This window comes from Canis aureus, chromosome X (assembly GCF_053574225.1).
Source record: "Canis aureus isolate CA01 chromosome X, VMU_Caureus_v.1.0, whole genome shotgun sequence".
NCBI lineage: Eukaryota > Metazoa > Chordata > Mammalia > Carnivora > Canidae > Canis > Canis aureus.
In genome coordinates, this window is record NC_135649.1 from 107,501,687 (window position 1) to 107,523,948 (window position 22,262).

Here is a 22,262-nt window from a genome sequence, read left to right on the forward strand (position 1 = left end):
TCAGGAGAATGAAGCAGTCAGGAGAATGGACCTAAAATCCTGTAGAGTGAGGAAAATGGAAAAGAAGTTTGGACAGAGAAAATGAATAATAAATCTTCTGATGAGAGAGACAAAGAAAGAAAGAGAAAAGTTTGTTTTCTATACCTTAAAAGTCTAAAATTTTATTTATTCATTGGATTATCCATTTTAAACCCAAACTTGGAAATTTTCTTAAGGCCATTTGTAAACTGGAAGAAAACAAGAACTATTAATATTATTATGGCATACAAGAACAGATAAAATGATTTAAACAGCATCAGTTTTCAAAGTTACATACTACATTGTCACATCCATTAGGATGATTTTGGCTGCAAGTAACAGAAAACCCAACTCAAAATTATTTAAGCCACAGGGTATTTATTATGTCATAAAACAAAATGTCCAGAGATAGGATGCCCCACAGTTTATTATTTCAATTGTTCAATGATTTATTTTATCATGAACTCTCGTTCTTTATTTTCTGGACTGTAGCTCCCCTCATGGTTGTAGAATGGCTCCAGTAGCTCCATCATCACCTTTTTGTATACCTAAGTTCAGAGGAAGAAAAAAAGTGCTTATATGTTTCTTATTTCTTGTTAAGAAGCATTTCCTAGATTTATCCCCCTACAACTGACCAGAAGACAAGATTTCCTTTCACATCTCACTGTCCAGTCACTGACCAGGATCAGTTGACGGTAGAATCACTATGATCAGCTTGCTCACTTTAGGAGCCACCCACTAAGGCTAGTGATGGAGCCAGCCTTCCCTGAAATACTGAAGCACCACATGGAGGAGCCATGTAGTCCTGTATTATTTGAAAGGAAGAAGGGAGCAGGTCTCCCAGAGAGGCAACCCAAACTGGATGCTACAGTCACTTTTTTGGAAAAATATTAAACAATGGTGTTAAATAGTTCACACACACACATCATTGTCATAAAGATAGTTAACAGGTGTTGGGGGGCCTGGATGGCACAGTCTGTTGAGCTCCTAACTCTTGATTTCAGTTCAGGTCATAATCTCAGCATCCTGAGATCAAGCTCTGCATCAGGCTCTGAGCTCAGTGCAGAGTCAGCTTGTTCCTCTCCCTCTACTCCAACCCTTACTCCCTCTCCCCCCCCCCCTCAAATAAATAAATAAAATCTTTAAAAAAGACAGTTAATAGGTGTCATGGTTACTCGTTGCCAAATAAGAGGAAAATATTCCAGGATGACTGAGGGTTATGAAAGAATATTTCTGGGAGGAGTAGGAGAGAGAAGTTGATGAAGAAGTAAGAGTATTGGGGATCCCTGGATGGTTCAGCGGTTTAGTGCCTGCCTTTGGCCCAGGGCGTGGTCCTGGAGTTCTGGGATCCAGTGCCACATCAGGCTCCCTGCATGCAGCCTGCTTCTCCCTCTGCCTGTGTCTCTGCCTCTCTCTCTCTCTCTCTGTGTGTCTCTGCCTCTCTCTCTCTCTACCCCTCTGTCTCCCGTGAATAAATAAATAAATAATATTTTAAAAAAAGAAATAAGAGTATCAGAGAAAAGGAAACAAGAAGAAGGGATAGAGAGATGCATGATGTTAGTAGGACCTTTCTCATAATCCCATAATAGAAAATGGGCTATGCATTCTGAACTCTAATTGTAGTATTGAGCACATTTTCCAGTAACTTCTTTTTATTGAAACATATTTTTATGTTTATTGAACATATTTTTCATTCTAACAGCTCAAAGGAAATGAAATACATCATTTCTTCTACCTTTCTGTAAGGTTAGATATAAGAATTTCCAAGCAGTACAAGTTGGTTGTCTTAGAATCTACACTGGATGTTTGTCTAAGTATCAACTTGTTGTCCAGCCTATAAAGGGTTCTATCTGAAGTACTGAATGTGGGCCAACTGAATCTGAAACTATATCTGAATTCAGACATAGTTTTTCACATAGATTAATTGCAAGTAGTAGTGGCCTTTTGCAATATACTTAAAATCCCACTATTCTACACTCATTTCTTTTAACTTTTCTGGGGGATTTACATAATAGATGATTTCCAATATTGGCTCTATAACCCTTTTCTTCATATCTACATACAAAAACCAGTGCTACTTTTTGGGGAAAATACACTAAAACATCATTGTACAACCTCTTTTTCAGAGTTTTCCCAGATAATAATGGCACTGTTTTTAACAGTCCCACTACTCACCACTGTAATCCAGGTGAGAGGAAGAAGAGACATAAGCAACAGTTATAATATTTATTATTTTCTATAGAACTAAGGGCTGACTCTACCATGCTGTTTCTTCTAGGACCTCCTGCTTTAGTCAGGGAGGGGAAAGGTCAGGATCAACTCTACCTATCAAGCTGTTTTATTGACTACCTCTTGTTTTTTCTCTCCTACCAGAGATGTTATGTTGTGAATAACTGTGAGGGGATAATTTCAGTGTTTATAAAGAGAGAAATGGAAACATCTTTATAGTTATTTTGATTTATGAGAATATATAGGTATTTTTTTAAATAATGAAATTATTTCCAACTTTCATTAGCAAATTTTAAATTATATCATTTATTAAAATATGAATAAATCATTGGATTAAAATTTTTTATTTACATAATCCCTTAACTGTGCAGTCCCATATTTCTTCAACTTTGGGAGGGTCGTGTCAATTTAACAAACAAAATTACTTGAGTTCATATCCCATATTGTGGGAGACTTAGCATTTCCCAGTATCTTTAGGAATTCTTAAGTAAGCATAGATTTCTTCTAGTCATCTCTTCTCTAATACCTACATTTCTCTGCATTCTCTGTTTAATACTGTCCATTAAAAATATAATGAAAGGGCAGCCCTGGTGGCACAGTGGTTTAGCGCTGCCTGCAGCCCAGGGCATGATCCTGGAGACCCGGGATCAAGTCCCACATCAGGCTCTCTGCATGGAGCCTGCTTCTCCCTCTGCCTGTGTCTCTGCCTCTCTCTCTCTCTCTCTGCATCTCTATGAATAAATAAATAAAATCTTAAAAAATTTTTTTAAAAATATAATGAAAGCCACATAGATAATTTTTAATTTTCTTATAGCTACATTAAGAAAAGCAAAATTAAACAAATAAATTTAATATTATATCTTTAAAATCCAATATATCCAAATATTATTTCAACATGTGTTACCAGCTATGATTCCAGTGTTCAATATCCAGGTGTATCTAGTAGTTAATGTATTGTATAGCACAGCTCTGTACTCTTATGTCTCATTTCCAATGCTAGGTCTCTTCCCTCTTTGCTAACCCTAAAATGGACCACTAACCCTTTTCCTGATTCCCCAAAACAATTATGAATGAAAGTTTTTGCCTATATCACTCTTTAGCTTAAGGCTTAGGAATATTGGAGGATAGTTATACTATTACACAGCCTACCCAAACATTGGACAACTGGAAATTCCAGATCTTAATGTGCTTCCACCACCTTTGTCATGAAAAATTTTTCTCTGAGCATTTCTTCTCAAACCATGATCTCCTACCAGGCTTCTAAGTACAATATTAGTGGTGAAGGATTATGGGCACAAAAGAAATGTATTGCAGAACTTTCCTTAAAAACAGAAATGTTAAGGCCTAACCATCTTGTCCATCTCAAGGTTCCATCTTGGAAAAGCCCTTTTCTGACTTCACCAAAAAAATATATAAATCCTTATGAAAACTTGGCTCAACTTTTCTTAAGACAGTCAGCATATTTTGCCTTATAATAGTAACATATTTATTTACTTAGGCCCCACCTTGTCCTCCACAGAATTTGAGGCCTTCCCTGTTTTGAAGGAATGATTCTCCTCTTAATTATGTTTCCTTGCCTATTTAGGATAGCCCCTAAATGTCTCTGATTTGTGCTCAGCACAGGGGATCTGATCACTCATGTCTAAATTCGATTCTTGATTGATGCTTATGCCACTCTCTACTGTTTTTCTAATTAAATTGCAGTCACTGTCTGGCCTAGATAAGCCTGTCTTGGTGGCTCTGTGTGTTACCAACCAGCCTACCTCAAGTCTGTACATTCCCTGACACCTCTGTCATTCCATCCATTTACCAGGGCACTTCATGGGACCCAAGTTAATTAGAGCCAAAATGTGATATGTCTTGGCATACTTTTTATTGAAACTATAGCTGATATAGGATTAAGAATAAGTTCTGACTTATAAGACAAAACAAACTGGAAATGAGGCACTGACTAAGGAAAACTGAATTACAACAAAAGAAAATATTTCAGATGGCTACAAACCTTGGCTGATGTCTAACTCTTGCCAGTGCCATGTGTTAACCCACATACTTGCCCCACAGAGCATGATGAGCCTTTATAACCATTGCTTTGGTGACAATTTTAATTGATACATTGAAGCTTTTCAACAATAATCTCCATTCTTAGTCATTAAAAAATTTAAAAGAACTTTAAAATGCAACCATAATAAGTATGTTTGTGGCAGGAGTGTGAGAGAGCCTTATTATTCTTATGGAGTTTGAGAATTCCCAAACAACCTGACTTGCAAATATTAGTAAATACCCAGAAAAATATAAATATGTTAACAAAATTTTATAATCATCAAATATAAAATGCAAAGTTTCAATGAAAATGCATCTCTTAATGATGAGAATGGGTCTTTTTCATTTAATTATATGTTAAGGATGACTGCAACTTATTGCTAGAATGAGACAAGAGTCAGCATCATTTATTTTCCAGTTTTACATGTTATATATGTAAGTATTAAGCAAGCTTGTGCACATGCAGGAGATGAGAAAGGGAGGACCTTAGTATAGCAATGCCACTCAATTCTTTGAATGTCTTCTGAGTTCTGTGTCAAAAATCACATGTTCTTTATTATTAAAAGCTACTTTTCATGATCTGTCAACCAACAACTTAAGTACTTTTTTCAATTTTGCTGAAGAAAGAGAATTGGAAGTTGCAACTTGGCAAAGTATCTTATCCTCTCATTAGAACCATGCACTTTACAACAATGAAATCAGTATTTCAAATTGTCCCCTTGTTGGGCACCAAGGAAGTTTCCCCACCCAGGGCACTCAGTAGTAAGGTTCAGGATGGTTGAGAAACAGGCTTATTTTTATAAAAGGGAGAAGTATGAGCCTAATAGCAAAAATAGGAAAGGAAAAGCAGAATGATGGCGAGCACATTCTTGGTCAGACCAATTTTAGGAAGGAATACAGAATACACAGGAGAGTTGAAGGTCTAGATATTGATTTCTTTAAAACTATCCATGGCTGCATCCCCTTTGGATAATTTTTGTGTACCTGAAGGAGTCAACAAAGTCCCCTAATCTACAGCCCTCTGCAGTACGTCACAAGAATCATTCCATTTTTTTTAATTTTTATTTATTTATGATAGTCACAGAGAGAGAGAGAGAGAGGCAGAGACACAGGCAGAGGGAGAAGCAGGCTCCATGCACCGGGAGCCCGACGTGGGATTCGATCCCGGGTCTCCAGGATCGCGCCCTGGGCCAAAGGCAGGCGCCAAACCGCTGCGCCACCCAGGGATCCCGAATCATTCCATTTTTTAGGAAAAGTACAGCATAGGAAATATAATCAATAATACTGTAATAATGTTGTATGGTGAATCACTGTGGTAAGCATTGAGTGATATATAGAATTCTTGAATCTCTAGGTTGTAAACCTGAAACTAATATAACATGTCAATTATACTTCAATAAAAAAAGAATTAAAAAAAAAAAAGAATTACTCCATCTTTGGGAGATCCTCTGGAATTACTGAATTATATGCAGCTGGTTAATAATCATATGCTATACTGGGAATTTTCTTATATTTTTGATTTATAGTTTTATGCATGTAATAGGGAATTATTTAATTCCCCATAAAATATTTATTAGTTCTTATTTTCTGAATTAGGTTATACACTTTTTGAAGATCAGGACTAGATATTATTTATTGCCTCACCAATCAGAGTACCACTCACAAAACTGAACAGTGTTTGATTATTGATGCCTGTTTAACTCTGTTCTTGGCTTCATTAAGCAAGTTTCTCTCTCCCTCTACTTTCCTCTCCTTCAGAACATACTTGTAATACAGATTTCTTATCTCTAAAAGAGATTCCTATAAAAGAATAAATTCAGGTTTCTGTGGTTCTGTAGACATCTGGCTCTGCATTTAGATCCTGATTCATCCCAGACTACAGGCTGACATGGTAGTCAAAGGGAGACTCAGGAATCCTGAGGAGAATATGACACTTTAAGTTTAGTATTATTTAAACCTAAACTTATAGGTCATGATACTATATTTTCAGGGTTATTTATTAAATAACTACTATATTTTCAGGGTTATTTATTAAACATGTACAAATTGAAGAGGAGGGGATTCTTCTGAGCTCATTTTACAAGGTCAGCATTGCTCTGATACCAAAACCAGACAAAGGCACCACAATAAAAGAAAATTGCAAGTCTGCATCCCTGGTGAATGTGGATACAAAAATCATCAACAAAATATCAGAAACTGAATTCAACAATACTTCAAAATGATCATGTGTCATGATCAAGTGGGATTTAGTCCAGTGATGCAAGAATGGTTCAACATCCAAAAATCAATGAATATGATACAACACTTTAAAAAAATGAAGGCTAGGGATCCCTGGGTGGTGCAGCGGTTTAGCGCCTGCCTTTGGCCCGGGGCGCGATCCTGGAGACCCGGGATCGAATCCCATGTCGGGCTCCCAGTGCATGGAGCCTGCTTCTCCCTCTGCCTGTGTCTCTGCCTCTCTCTCTCTCTCTCTCTCTCTCTCTGACTATCATAAAGAAAAAAATAAAAATAAATAAAAATAAATTAAAAAAAACAAAAAAAATGAAGGCTAAAAATCCTATGATCTCAAGAAAGAGATGCAGAAAAATGCATCTGACAAAATGCAACTCAATTTGTGATAAAAACTCTCCACTAAGTGGGTATAGAGAGAAAGTACCTTCACATAATAAAGACCATGTATGACAAGCGCATAGCTAACATCTTGAGCAATGGTAAAAAATCTAAAAACTTTTTCCTTCAGATCAGGACACGACTAAGTATGGTCATTCTTACCACTTTTATTTAATATAGTATTGGAAGTCCTAGCCAGAGCTAGAAAAAGAGATAAAAGGCAACCACATTGAAAAGAAAGAAGTAAAACTGTCATCATTTGCAGATGACAGGGTACTATATATAGAAAACCCTAAAGACTCTACCGAAAACCATTAGAACTAAAAAATGAATTCAGAAAGTTACAGGATACAAAATCAATATATAAAATCTATTGCATTTTAATACGCTAGCAATTAACTATCAGAAAGAGAAATTGAGAAAATGATCCCTTTTACAACTGCATCAAAAAGAATAAAATACCTAAGAATAAATACAGCTAAGGAGGTGAAAGACCTGTACACTGAAAACTATTAGACACTGATGAAAGAAATGGAGGATAACATAGATAAATGTAAAGATATTCCATTCCCATTGATTGGAAGAATTGATACTGTTAAGATGTTCATATTACCCAAAGCAATCCGCAGATTCAATTCAATTATTATCAAAAGTCCAATGACATTTTTCACAAAAATAGAACAAACTATCCTAAAATTTATATGGAACCACAAAAGATCTCAAATAGGCAAAGCAATCCTGAGAAAGAAGAGCAAAGCTGGAGACATCACATTCCCTGATTTCAAACCATATTACAAAGCTATAGTAATTAAAACAGTATGGTATTGGCATAAATACAGACATGTAGTCAATGGAACAGAATAGAGAGGTCATAAGTAATCCCATTCATATATGATGAATTAATTTATGACCAAAGAGGCAAGAATATACAGTGGGAAAAGGACAGTCTCTTTAATAAATGGCATTGAGAAAACTAGACAGCCATATACAAAAGAAGAAATGAAAAGAATGGATGGACCACTATCTTACACCATACACAAAAAATAGCTCAAAATGTCTTAAAGACTTTATACCAGAAACCATAAAACTCTTAGAAAAAAACATAGGTGTTAAGCTTGTCAATATTAGTGTTGATGATATCCTTTTGGATCTGACTCCAGAAGTAATGGCAACAAAAGCAAAAATGAACAAATGGAACTACATAAAACTGAAAAGCTTCTGCATAGTGAAGGAAACCATCAACAAAATTAAAAGGCAACCTACTAGGTATGGCCCTAGATGAACATGGCATCTCCTGCCTTCTGCAGTCTGGGTGCCAAGCCAGGGTGGGCCGCAGGTGGGATGCTGCAGGACTCTGAGGCCCTGAAGGAAGAGCACCCAGGCCACAGGAGAGCAGTGGCTGTTTAGATGCTGAATTTTTCCAACTTTTGTATATATCACATGCCCCTAAATCTAAAGCCTCATCCTTGAAGCCTGGTCTTTGTGCCCTCCCATCTTTTTGAAACATTTGTACTTCTTTCTTAAAAAAAAAAATGGCAACCTCCTGAATGGATGAAGAAATTGGCAAATCATACCTAATAAAATGTTAATATCTAAAATATATAAAGAATTCATACAATTCAATAACAACAAATCAATCAGATTAATAAATGGACAGAGGATCTGAATAGACATTTTTCCAAAGAAGACATACAGATGAATAAGTAAGCTCAACATCACTAATTATCAGGAAAGTGCAAATCAAAACCACAATGAGCTATATCACCTGTTAGAATGGCTTTTATCAAAAAGAGAAGAGATAGCAAATGTCAGTGAGGATGTGGAAAAAAGGAAAGCCTTGTGCACTGTTGGTGGGAATGTAAATTGGTAAAGCCATTCGTCAAAAAATTAAAACCAGAACTACCATATGTTCCAAAATTCTACTTCTGGGTATTTATTTGAAGAAAATGAGGATGCTGATTTGAAAAGATGCACCCCCATGTTCATTGCAGCATTATTTACAATAACCAAGATAAGAAAACAACCTAAATGTTCTTTGATGGATGAATGGATAAAGAAGATGTTATATATATATAATATATATATATATATTATATATATATATATATATGGAATGGATATATATACACAATTGAATATTACTAAGCTATAAAAATAGATGAAATCTTGCCATTTACAATAGCGCAAACTGAAGGGCATTTTACTAAGTGAAATAAATCAGACAGAGGAAGAAAAATACTGTATGATTGTTCTTGTATCTGGAATCTAAAAAGCAAAACATATGAACAAACAAAACAATAAAACTTATAGATATGAAAAACAGATGAGTAGTCACCAGAGGGGAGGAAGGTTCAGGAGTGGGTGAAATAGGTGAAGGGGATTAAAAGGTACAAACTTCCAGTTAAAAATTAAGTTATGAGGATGTAATGTATGGCATGAGGATTAAAGTCAGTAATGTTGTATTGCAAACTTGAAAGTTGCTATATTTTAAAAGTTCTCAATTGAAGAAAAAATGTAAATTTGTATGGTGACAGATGGTAAATAGACAATGTGGTGATAATTTTGCAATGTATACAAATGTCAAATCATGTTATACATCTGAAACTAATATAATGTATCTCAATTATACTCCAATTTAAAATGCAAGTTGATAAATATATCAGATGATGAGTTTTGCCATGGAGAGCAATGAAGAAGGAAAATAGGGGAAAGGAAATGTGGAGTGTAAGGGAGGTTATTGTTTCAATAAAGAAGTCAGAGATCTCCCTGTAAAATGGAAACTATAATTCTTGCCTCATGACAATGTTGTAAAATGTTAGATAAGATATTCAAATTTCCCTATGATGAGCATAGAGAAAACTTACTGAATTCATAGATGAGAAGAAGATGTGGATTCACTAGGTTAAGATTACTCAGTTACTGCTAATTGGCAGAGTTGGGATTTGAACTTGGATTTTCTACCTCTAGAATCTGTGACCTTCCCATTTCATCTTGATGTTGTGCTGCTTCCCATGGGTATTGATCACACTTGAACAGACATTGAAGATAATATTTGTTTGCAAATAAACCTAAAATAAATGCTTATTTTTCATTTTCATGACAAAATAGTTGACAACACCGAATATTGGTGAAGATATGGGAAAATATGGGTATATAAAATGGTGTGGCCAGCCATTCTAGACAACAGTTTGCAGTTTCTTTAAAAAACTAAGCAAACTTGTTCCATGTGACCCAGCAATCACATTCCTGCACATTTACACTAGAAGAATGAAAACCTGTATCTCCACATGCACACACACACACACACACACACAAATGTGTACATGATTGTTCATGGAAGCTTATTTGCAATAGTCAAAACCAGGAAACTACAGAATTGTCCTGCAGTTATTGAATGGTTTAACTAACTGTGGTACATCCGTGCTATTGAATGCTACTCAGCAATAAAAAGGAACAAGCTATTGATGTACACAACAACCTGGATGAATCTCAAGGGCATTATACTAACTGGAAAAAACCACACTCAAAAGGTCACATACTATATGATTCCATTTTTATGACATTCTTGAAGTGACCATATTATAGAGAAAGAAAACAGATTAAGTGGTTTCCAGGGGTTAGAGATGGTAGAGGTTTAGGGGGTAGCTATAAGTATAAAGGGAGATATTTGTAGTAATGGAATAGTTCTGAATCTTGATTGCTGTGGTGGTTACAGAATCTATCAATTTGATAAAATGACATAGAACTATATGCACAATTTATACCAAGGTCAATCTCCTGATTTTGACATTGTACTATAGTTATGTAAGATGTACCATTAAGTGAAATTGGGTGAAGGGTATGTGGGACCTCTCTGTACTGCCTTTGCAATGCCCTGTGAATATATAATTATTTAAAATGAAAAGTTACAAGAAATCCAGATCATATTTTTCCTTTCTAGAAGTGCTAGTTGACTATTTTCATATCTGCTTTCACCCTATTATTTTATTTTTATAAACATAAGTATCTTCTATGTTTCTATGATAATTCTAATATCTCAGGTTTTATATGTCTGTTTCTATTGCCTGTTAGTTTTTCTGGTTCTTACTCATGGTGCTTTATTTCTGATAAATTTTGTGATTTTTAACTCTGAAATAATCATTTTCCTTAGAATGTTATTTTTACTAGTTCTTCAAAGTCTGAATTGAAATCAAGGTCTTTCTATTTGTTTTTGCAGTCTGCTGGGAGTGGTACAAAACCTGGATTATGTTAAATTTAATTTTCCACTTGAGGTTTTTGGACCATATAAGTAGTATGAATTTAAACTGTAAACGCTAGAGAGGACTTTCTTATGATTGTGAATTCTCAGAGATATTTCATGTTACTGTCATCTAGTAGCAGGGTCAACTTGCTTATCAATAGAAGCAAGTTTTCTGTCTCCTTCTGTAGTGGGGTTTGATTTTCCATTCACTTTTCTCCCATAGTTGTGGTGGATGTGGTCCTTTGGAGACCATTTATATGTGGGGGACGACTAACTGCAAACTCCACTTAGAATGACACTGGTTCTGTCTTCCACACCTTGTGCAGTTGTGAAAGGAAGAAGCTCAAAATTTGCAAGGCTTGGCAAAGACCCAAGACTTGGTTGAATGCCACTTTGGCACTCTCCTTCCCACTTATCTATTTCTTCTCCCCCCCCCCCATTTTGGTTTAACTCTTTTTTGGGCAGAGGGAGCTTCTTTAATTCTCTGCTTTTATTTGAGCACACAATGATGATGCCCTTTCTATTTTATCCAGCACTTTAATGTGTCAGTAGAGAGGCTAATTCATGCTCTATAATCTGACCTACAGCCTGAAATGGAAGTCTTAAAAATTTTCTTTTCTTACATTTGTTTTTAAACTTTCCGTTTTGTAATCTCTAGCCTACCAGAAGATACCATACCCATAAACGCCCCCCTCCACAACCTCATGAGTCACAAAGTAATGCTTTTGTTCTGTTCAGTTTTCTTTAAATACTAGCTTCTCCTTATTCAAATTTTGTGCCCCTAAAAAGTTAAGCTGGATGATTTCATTTGAAGATGAAATGGATATCCATGAGCAATGTATAAAATATCAGTGACAATTCTAAAACGATTTTTAAGAAGGTTGAAATGAGCATAAACAGATTTCATGACAGGCAAATCTGAATAGAAAAGCCTTTGCTAGCTTTAAAACAGGCTCATAGAACACATTTGCACAACCAACAGAAAAAAAGCAGCAAGAAATCTCTGGCTCACCATGCCCAGAAAGGTAAATGAGGACCAAAGTGTCGTCATTTATATTTCTCTGGAAGTATTCTACCTATGATTTCTCCAAGAGACTAATATAGAATAAGATTTCTTAATAGGAGAATCCAGCAAATTTGTTTGCTTCCCTGAATTATTATCTAGGATAAGCCTCTGGTCTGCAGTAAGCACTGAGGTTGGATTTAATTGAAGGTGAAATGAATTCCCATTAAGCCCTTCAAGAGGGGAGAAAACAGCTTCTTAAATAGCTCAAGTCTTAGCTTATGCAGATCTTTCTTTTAAAAAAGTGGGAGTTTTTTTTTTTTTTTTAAAAAGAGTGGGAGTTTGATTAATGTCTTTATTAAATGGTCTCCCCTTCTTGTTAGCAAAAATGGGATCTATTCAATGTTTCAAAACAAAACAGATTGGACTACCTCTCCTTTGGCTTTCTTCCTTTTGCCTCAGGTACATGGCTACTTTTTGCTGTCTGCTAGAAATTTGATTTATTAATGCTAAATATTCTCTTTTCTCTGAGCTTTGGAAGGTCATGGAAGACTTGCGAAATTTTACCTGATTAGAAAATACATATTGACATTACATAGGCCTTTCAGTTACTTTACTTCTTTCTAGTCACAAGTCTGCTCTTGCTCTGAATCCCCTCTTTCTCCTGGCACAAGCCTCTAAAAGCACATATCAGAGGGCACTTTTTGGTATTTGTGCATCCCTTCTGCCTTTGCCAAATTTGTTTGATAAAAGACAATGATAACAAACCATAATTAGATTTTGCAAATAGCAGTACACAAAGCAGAAAGGGAGGGCATGCACAGACTTTGAAAGAATAAGTAAAGGGGCGTCTGGGTGGCTCAGCAGTTAAGCATCTGCTTTCAGCTCAGGGTGTGATCCTGGAGTCCTGGGATCAAGTTCCGCATCGAGATCCTTCCATGGAGCCTGCTTCTCCCTCTGCCTATGTCTCTGCCTCTCTCTCTCTTTCTCTCTCATAAATAAATCTTTTTTAAAAAAGAATAAATAAATGGTGGTGGATATATTATTTAAAACTCCAGACAACTAAAAAAAGATTTTTATTGAAGTATAGCTGAGATACAATATTATGTTAGTTTTAGGGGTACAACATAGTGATTCAGCATTTATATACATTATGAAACCATGACCACAGTAAGTCTGGTTACCTTGCCACCATATAACTTTATTACAATATTACTGACTATATTCCCTATGCTGTACTTTACATCCTGTGACTTACTTATTTTACAGTTGGAAATTTGAACTTCTTTATTCCCTTCACCTATTTCACCCATCCCCACACTTCTAGTCAACTTTTATTGTAATGAAAGAGTGATCTGAGAGATACTGAAAAAAGAATATATAATTGGCAACCTTGAAATAAATCAGAAAACAGTGATTCGAATACATAAGACATGAATTAAGGCTGGATGACATAATAAAATAATAATCATAATAATAATTATGTATATATTTTTTAAAAGATTTTATTTATTTATTCATTCATGAGAGACACACAGAGAGAGAGAGAGAGGCAGAGACACAGGCAGAGGGAGGAGCAGGTTCCATGCAGGGAGCCTGACATGGGACTAGATCCTGGGTCTCCAGGATCACACCCTGGACTGAAGGCGACACTAAACCACTGAGCCACAGGGGCTGCCCATGTATATAGTTTTTTTTTACAGGATTTACTACACATAATTTATTCAGGTCTCCCCAAGTTAATGTGTTCATGATATAGTTACTTAGAAAACCTAGAAATACGGGACGCCCGGGTGGCTCAGCAGTTGAGCGTCTACCTTCAGCTCAGGGTGTGATCCCAGGGTCCTGGGATTGAGTCCCACATCAGGCTCCCTGCGAGGAGCCTGCTTCTCCTTCTGCCTATGTCTCTGCCTCTCTCTCTGTGTCTCTCATGAATAAATAAATAAATCTTTAAAAAAAGAAAACCTAGAATAAGCCAAAAATGAAAGAAGTAAAGAACAGTTGGAAAAGGTAGTAAATAAAAGGATGTTAGAAAATCATTGTGAAGGGAAGTTTTGCCCTCTAAATCACAGCTCTGATCAAATCATATCAGGGTAAAATGTCCTCTAACGGCCCTCTATTGCCAACAGGGTTAAGTTCATAGCTCTCCATGAGGCAGATGAAGGTATATAATCTCTTTTCGTGTTACCATTTTAGTCTCATCTCAAAACATTCCTCCCATCTCAAGAACTTATTGCCCAGCCATACCACTGCTTTACCAGTTGATTCTAGAATAGATCATGCTTTTTGTTTCCTTTGTTGCTGTTTTTGTTATTTTTTAAAGATTTATTTATTGAGAGAGAGAGAAAGAGAGAGAGAGAGAGAGAAGCAGGCTCCATGCAGGAAGCCTGACATGGGACTCGATCTCGGGTCTCCAGGATCACACCCAGGCTGCAGGCGGCACTAAACCGCTGAGCCACTGGGGCTGCCCTGTTTTTGTTTAGTTGTAAAAGGAATATAACCTTGTGAAAAATTCACATTGTATAGAGGAAACTATAATTTTAAAGTATAAATTTTGATTCTTCTCCAACATTCCCACCCAACCTAATTATCCAGAAATAACCATTTCTGGCTATCAGCAATTTGTTGAATGATTTTTACAGATATTTTCTATGCATATAAAATACATGTGATAAATAAAAAGTATTACAGTAACCCTAACCCTATGTAATATGTAATATAATATGTAATAAAAGTGCATTCATTTCATATATAATATACATTTCATATATATGAAATATGTATTATATGAAATGTGTATATAATATATATCCTACAAATAAGACAAAGCCTTTCTGCAACTACTGTAAACTGATCTCATTGCAATGTCATATTTTAAAGAATCCAAATTTAACTTCCTAAAACATTGAATTCTAATGTGTGCTTTCACTAAAACCTCTTGAATAGAGAACGAGGAGTAAGGAATAACATCCCAGTCAGCGCATATACAAACAGCAAGATTTCCAAAAATTCTTTAAACAGTTCTCTCCCTCAAAGCCACCATGACATCTCTCTCTCTTACAAACTACAGCCCACTTCTTTCTTCCCCGGGTAGTGTCACACTCTGCCTAATGTGAATCAAATGAGAGTCTCTAAGCTAGTCTAAGTTAGTATTTCCTCCCATTATCTCTGGACAGCACTACAAAGACTCAGGATTTGAAAGACACAAACACATAAAAACCCTCATTAGAAGGGGGAAAGGATTGTGGGAGGGGGCAGGGATGGAATATATATTTACATTTTCATATATATGTGTGTGTGTATCAAAGCATGAATATATGTGTACATGAGTGTGTGTATATACACATGCATATATAATAATTAAGATTATTCTATATTCGGTAATGTGATGTTTGATGTTTTACTTAGCAGCCTTTTCAAGTTAGTATACACAGATCAGACTCATTTTCTGAAAGTATTACATACTTGATAAATTACCATATGTAGAGGCACAATAATTATTTAACCTGTTTCTTATAGCAGATACTTAGGTTTTCCTTTTTTTCTTTTTACAATTATAAACAGTGCTACTTCATTGCACATATATTTTGCTTCTCTCTTCTTTTGGACCACTGTTCAGTTTGTCCTACTACTTCTCCTATATGGTAAAGCCTCTGTAATAGGAGGCTGAAAAATATTTCTGTTGTCTGAATTTCCATTAAAGTTCCCAAACTGAGGACAGCAGGTATTAAATATCCCCCATTCTAACATCAGGGCCAAGATACTGCCAGACATTCTCTCAGGGTTTAACAAGAGGTAGACCCTCATCCTCATTACCCCAACCAACCCATAAAGAAATTTAAATGATTTGAGAAGAGCTTACTATAAGTGATGTTCTATAAAGGAAGCAATTTGTAAGATTTTAGTGAATTGTTGAGACACCTGGGTGGTTCAGGGGTTGAGTGTCTGCCTTTGACTCAGGGCGTGATCCCAGAGTCCCGGGACAAGTCCCACATTGGCCTTCCTGAAGGGAGCATGCTTCTCCCTTTGCCTATGTCTCTGCCTCTCTCTCTCTCTCTCTCTCTCTCTCTCTCTCTGTGTGTGTGTGTGTGTCTCATGAATAAATAAATAAAATCTTTAAAAAAAGATTTTAGTGAATTATTGAACTAGTGAGGTGTATTCAGGAATTTTTACTCTCTTGTGCTCTGGCTTGTTTTCAGTCACATATTGGTACTCTTCACCTGGATGTTTTGTTTTCTTTTGTTTTGTTTTTCTGAACCTGCAAATAGCTTCTCTGCCTCAGCACAGGGCAAGCTGAAAATACTGGGAAAATAGCTCTTAGCCAATGACTCTCTGGCACTTGTGTATAAATACCTTAACTCCTTCGCATCTCATGTAGAACTTTGAGGCTGATGTTTTATATCAGCTCCTGAGTTTCCTCAGCCCCAGTTGCCCAGTGATGTAGCTTTGTTAATTACATATCATATATTGGGTTCCTTTCTTTCTTGGTCTCACTTCCCTTCTCCCCTGCCAATGTTTCCTGGGATTACCTTCCAAATATACTACTTGCACTTGAATCCTTATCTCAGGATTTTCTTTGAAAGAACTCTACTTAAGACACTGGAGCTGTTAGGGGAAAAAAAACAGAGATTGGCAACTCACTCTCAAGTGGATGCTTACAGAACTGTGAAACTCATAGGCCTATAATAACACAGAATATTTCTGTGGGTATTTCTTAGGAGAGTTTGATATTGGTCCCACAGGATTTTAGGGCATATATTATCAAAAAAGATCGTAATTTGCTTCTAACTTCATGACTTCCAAAAGCAAGACACTTCCTGGAGTAATCTATGATGTCTGGGAGAAAAGAAAAAAGCTAACAGAGAGTAATGGAATGGATCAAGTAATCGCCATCCTTGCTATAGGACCATGGGTCAGGTCTGAATTGGAGGAAGAAAAGAGGTTTGATTTGGATCTGATATTACAGTTCTGATTTTATACTAGCTTAGGCTTGATTCTAAAGCAATTTATAGTTAGTTACTGGAATTGCTCTTAAAATTGAAAGGGAATGGAAAACTTAAAATTGGCCTAACATGTGAAAAAGTGAAAAGGGGGTAGAAAATGAGATCTTGGCCAAATGCTTTAAGTCCGTGGATAAGAAAAGTAAAGTCATTTTTTATTTGTACTCGAGTTCAGACTGTTGAATATACTAGTTACATACATCTCCTATCTCATTCTGTCCCACCACTTGCTAGTTAGGTGATCTTGAGCAAATTTTTAACCTCTCTACACTTCAGTTTATCTGCTTGATTGATTGATTGATTGATTGATTGATTTACTTACTTACTTACATTTTTTTCTTACTTAGTTACATTTTTAATTGAAGTATAGTTAACACATAATATTATATTAGTTTCAGGTGTATAACATAGCGATTCAACAATTACATAAATTACAATATGCTCACTACAAAATTAAGTTACCATATGCCACCATACAAAGTTACTGCAATATTATTGACTATATTCCTTATGCTATACCTTTCATCTCTGTGATTTATTTTATAACTGGATATTTGTACCTCTTAATCCCCTTCACCTATGTTGCTTATTCCCCCCACCCTGCCCCAGCAACCACTAATTTGTTCTGTGTATTTATGAGTCTATTTCTCTTTGTTGTTGTTTGTTTAATCATCAAAAGACTGTTAAGTGATGAAATAAGATACAGTAAGACACTTAGACTGATATATAATAGATGCTCAATAGGTGCTGGCTAGTGTTATTATTATTCTGACTCCCTGTAAATGGTATCATTCATTTGGTTTAAAACCACAAACCCATGGTTTGATCTCTCCCTCAGCCTTCTCCTAAACATATGTAAGCAATTTCCTTGCTTCATAAAATCTGTCTTCATAGTTACTCTCAAATCCACTGTTCCTTTTTCATGACTACTGACATTAAGCTAATTTTTGGAGTTATTAGTCACACAGGTTTTTGAATAGTCTCTTCCTTGCTTTTCATCCCACCTCCAAATTCCTTCTCTTCCAAATAATTCTATAGACCAATGTCCAAATTGCTTTCCCAAAGGACTCTTTTGATTTTGACTTCCCTTGCTCAAAAAATATCTCCTTCCTATTTCAGAATGAAGTTCAGATTCTTAATCTTAGTATTAGAAGTCCTGCATATCTGATCATATCTTATATTTCTGTTTCTTCTATTACTATCGTGTGTATTCTTTGCTTCTTTCTACTTGGCTAAAATGTAGTACTCACTCTTTCTGGAAAACCACCCCACACTTTGTCTTTTTTTATTATGCTCTTCCTGTATTCTAGAATACCCTTCCCTCTCTCTCTGCTTGTCAAGAACTAACTACCCTTTTAGATTTATGTTATAGGTCACCTGTTTTTTGTTTGTTTGTTTAGATTTATGTTATAGGTCACCTGTTTTTTTGTTTGTTTTTTTACCTTTAGTATTTCTTGTGGGGCATATCTAGGGATGGATTATCTATGTTTTCTGGCACATAGTTTGTCCTAGACCATTACTTAAAAAAGCCTGCCTTTAAACTAAAGAATGAGTGTAAAGGTGAACATTTTAGGCCATCCAAGAAACTATTGGAAAATGTTTTTAACTAGGTGGGAATTTGATCACATATCAGAGAACCCTGGTGTGGGCAGCAAACCATAAGTATAGATGTCAAATATATTGGTCACAGCTTCTCTTAATATCTAATTTAGACCTGTTGTTTATGCTTTGATACCTTTAACCATCATATAAATATTGACTGGTTTGGTTGTCTTTGTTGATCTTAACATAAGAGTGTCTGGCTTTTGGTAAAAACTCAATAAATTTTCGCTGGTTGGACAAAACAGTCACTTGTTTTAATGGAGCTTTCTCTGATCCCTGAAAGTATGTGTGATACTTTTATCTTTTTAATTGCCTCCATGAGTACCTCTCCATGGCTACATATTGTATTCACTATTACATTATGATTATTAAGCACTTTTCTTTTCCTACTAGACTGTGAGGTTCATAAGAGCAAGAATATCTAACTCATTTGTGTATTCCTTATTGTGTTCAATCAATGCTTTGAAGCCTCAATTTTAATGCCTGCCATATATAGCCTAAATTGTGGTAGTAACTAAGCCATGTAAGGTAAATTCGTGTTAGACTAAATTTCATCCTGAGGGTTATAAAGCACTTTAAACCCTTTAAGGAACAAAGCAGACTGTATGTAAACAATTACTTGGATTGGATTCTGTTGAGGCTTCATCCCCAGTTTGATTTACTTGGTCTGCATTGGGGCCTGGGCATCATTAAAAAAATAAAATAAAAGCCCACCCCTTCCACCCATTCACCTAAAATTCTCATATGCAGCCAGGGTTGAGATCTAGAATCACTGATCTAGGATACATAGATACGACAGATAAAGACATCTCCTTTGAATTAAAGAAAAGAACAATAAGCAAGTATATAAACTCTGTGTAATTTTATATTCTTTCCTAGAGTTATTTACCTACTTTAAGGAACATTTCTCCTTGGTTGGTAAAACCTTGTGTTCGTATTTAGAAAATATTCTCTTGCACTAGTCATTACTTCTCACTAGGGAGCTTGGTTTCTTCATTTGCTTTTAAGTAATTAGTGGAGAAATATATACAAACACATTCAAAAGAGACTGGTCATTGTTCTTCCCTGCTATGAATGTTTATCATCTTTGGCTTTAACATTTATTTCAACTTCATTGATACTTCTGCTGTGCCTTACTTTCTTTTGGCATTGACATGTTAGTATCCTTTGCCATCATATAATATATTTGAGGGCCTTACTGTGTGTGAAAATTCCCAGGCTCTTTCTCACTATTACAAATTTAATTGAATGAGGCCACTCTTTTACTGAGTTTCAGCCTGACCTGAGCCAAGGTGTCTTTCTCTGTTAGTTGCTGTCCTGAAATATGTTCTGATATGATTTGTGTGTTTTCCTAATTGAATGTCCATGAATGTATCCCTTTGATATATACATCTAAGTGTTATCCTCTGTTGTGTTCTTCATCTTCATCCTTCCCAAGCTTTTCAGAGTGAATTAACTGATACTTATCAACTTCATAATCTTGTGATTATGAAAAATCTTGTGATTTTTTATCAAATTCTAATTATACAAGTTGTGTCAATCATAGCAAAAAGTGGAAAAGGGGAGAGATTCACAGCAGTGACAGAGCTTGGATTAAAGCTATCTAGTAAGCCAAACCTGAAAGAGAATATAGAACTAGTCTTCCACATTGTTTCCCAAGGATCCTGGTCCTCAAATGAGCACACATTAGAATGATTCTCTCAGGACGAACTCACGTGTGGTTCACAGTGACCTATGTGGGCTTAACTCTAAAACAGGCTGGGACTTCAGTCACAGAAAGTTTATAAGAAGTGTAGGACCAAAGCTAAACCAAATGACTTATGTATAAAGATGGTCTCCAGTAGGGGCTGACAATCTAAATTTTTAGATAGTAGCCATTACCACTAAGTTTAGCACAACTTTTTATATCATGTCATGTCTTCCTGGTTGCTCTACTACCTACAGCCTTCACTTTCTCTCTAGCATGGATTTCCTTCAAGGTCCTGACTTTTGCCCACTTCTTGCTTCTCTTAATCTAGTATGCCATAATTGAAATAGCCGTTTTTAAAGAATGACAGGGGAAAAACAAGAATTTCACAACTTTTCTCAGTTTGTGATGCCCAAGTTTAATGTAGCAAGAGTAGGGAGTTTTGCATCCCAGCTAAATGGAACACCTTCTTCCTAGAGATTCCTGCTGTTTCTCCCCTTACATTTCTATAGTGGCTCTAGAACACAGAAGTGGGCCCTATCTGACTGCTGGATCACATAGGAAAGTTTTGTAGAATTTACCTCTTGGGCTCAGGAAAGTGATTGTTATGTTATTACAGCCAGAATCAATAAATAAACACATTTTAAGAGGTTAATTTCAAATAAGGTACATAATTAGAGGATGAAGAGATGTTAGATGGAATACCCCAGCATACTTGCCAAATTTAGTAATCACACTGAAACTCAAAATTTTATTTCATCAGAAGACTGCATTTTAATACGACTGTGTATGCATGTGTAATGTAAAAACTTTATTTACAACTGAACCATTAAACAGAGCACTACCATTAAGCAATGTTACAGATCTTGATTAGGTATTTCAACATGTAACACCACATAATCAGTTTGGAAAACTGTACTAAAGCTAAACACACATCTACCCTTGACCCAGCAATTCCACTTTTCAGCATACCCAAGAAAAATGATTACGTATGTCCATGAAAAGACAAATATAAGAATATTCATAAGAGCTTTATTCATAATATCCAAAGCTAGAAACAAGCCAAATGCTCATCAACAGGATGGATAAATGGTAGTGTGTTTATATGGTGGAAAACTACACAGCAATAAAAAGGACAAGCTACTATTACACATAACAACATGGATGAACCCCATATATATTGAGTGAAAGAAGCCAGATACAAAAGAGTATACATGTATGATTTTATTTATATCAAATTCAAAAAAAGGCAAACTATAGTTTGTAGGTATAAGAGACCAAATACTGGTTATCTGAGGGTGGATGTGTATGGGACTGTAGACTGGAAAAAAGAAGGAGGGAACTTTGTAGGGTACTGGAAATATTTTATATCTTAATCTGGGTGATAGTTATAGGAAGAGGAGAAGGAAGGTTGGGGGAATATGTTACTTATACAGTAAAAAATTACCTGTTGCATGCTTAAGATTAGCACCGTTTACATAGTTTACTCTGTGTCTGTTATATCTCAAAGAAAATTAACTCCAACATACACTGTCATAAAAACACAGAAGCAATTTTCTTTAAGCCATTTACATTCAAATGGCTAAAGCCAGATGTGTTTCAATGTTCAACACATGTGCATATCTAAAATAATCAGCCTTTGGCAGACCTGATTGGTTGGCGTAACAAAAATGGCTGGTGATTATACAGTTATTCTTTTGTTCAAGTAGCTTGAAGGCTTTATAAACAAATCTCATGATGTGGGTGTTATGAAAATGATAAGTCTAATTCATAAGAAAACTTATCTTGCATCCCAGAAGGGTTAGTTTTATGAAAAAAAAATAATTTTAAGAC

The 22,262-nt window shown here is 35.7% G+C and overlaps 1 long non-coding RNA gene across 1 annotated transcript in view; it reads right to left on the reverse strand.

The window, feature by feature from the left end:
• Positions 1 to 417: 417 nt before the first annotated feature.
• Positions 418 to 22,262, reverse strand: part of LOC144308479 (uncharacterized) — a 42,644-nt gene continuing 20,799 nt past the window's right edge. Inside the window, exon 3 of the long non-coding RNA XR_013374951.1 lies at positions 418 to 566. This is a non-coding gene — a long non-coding RNA (uncharacterized LOC144308479). The remainder of the gene's footprint in view (positions 567 to 22,262) is intronic.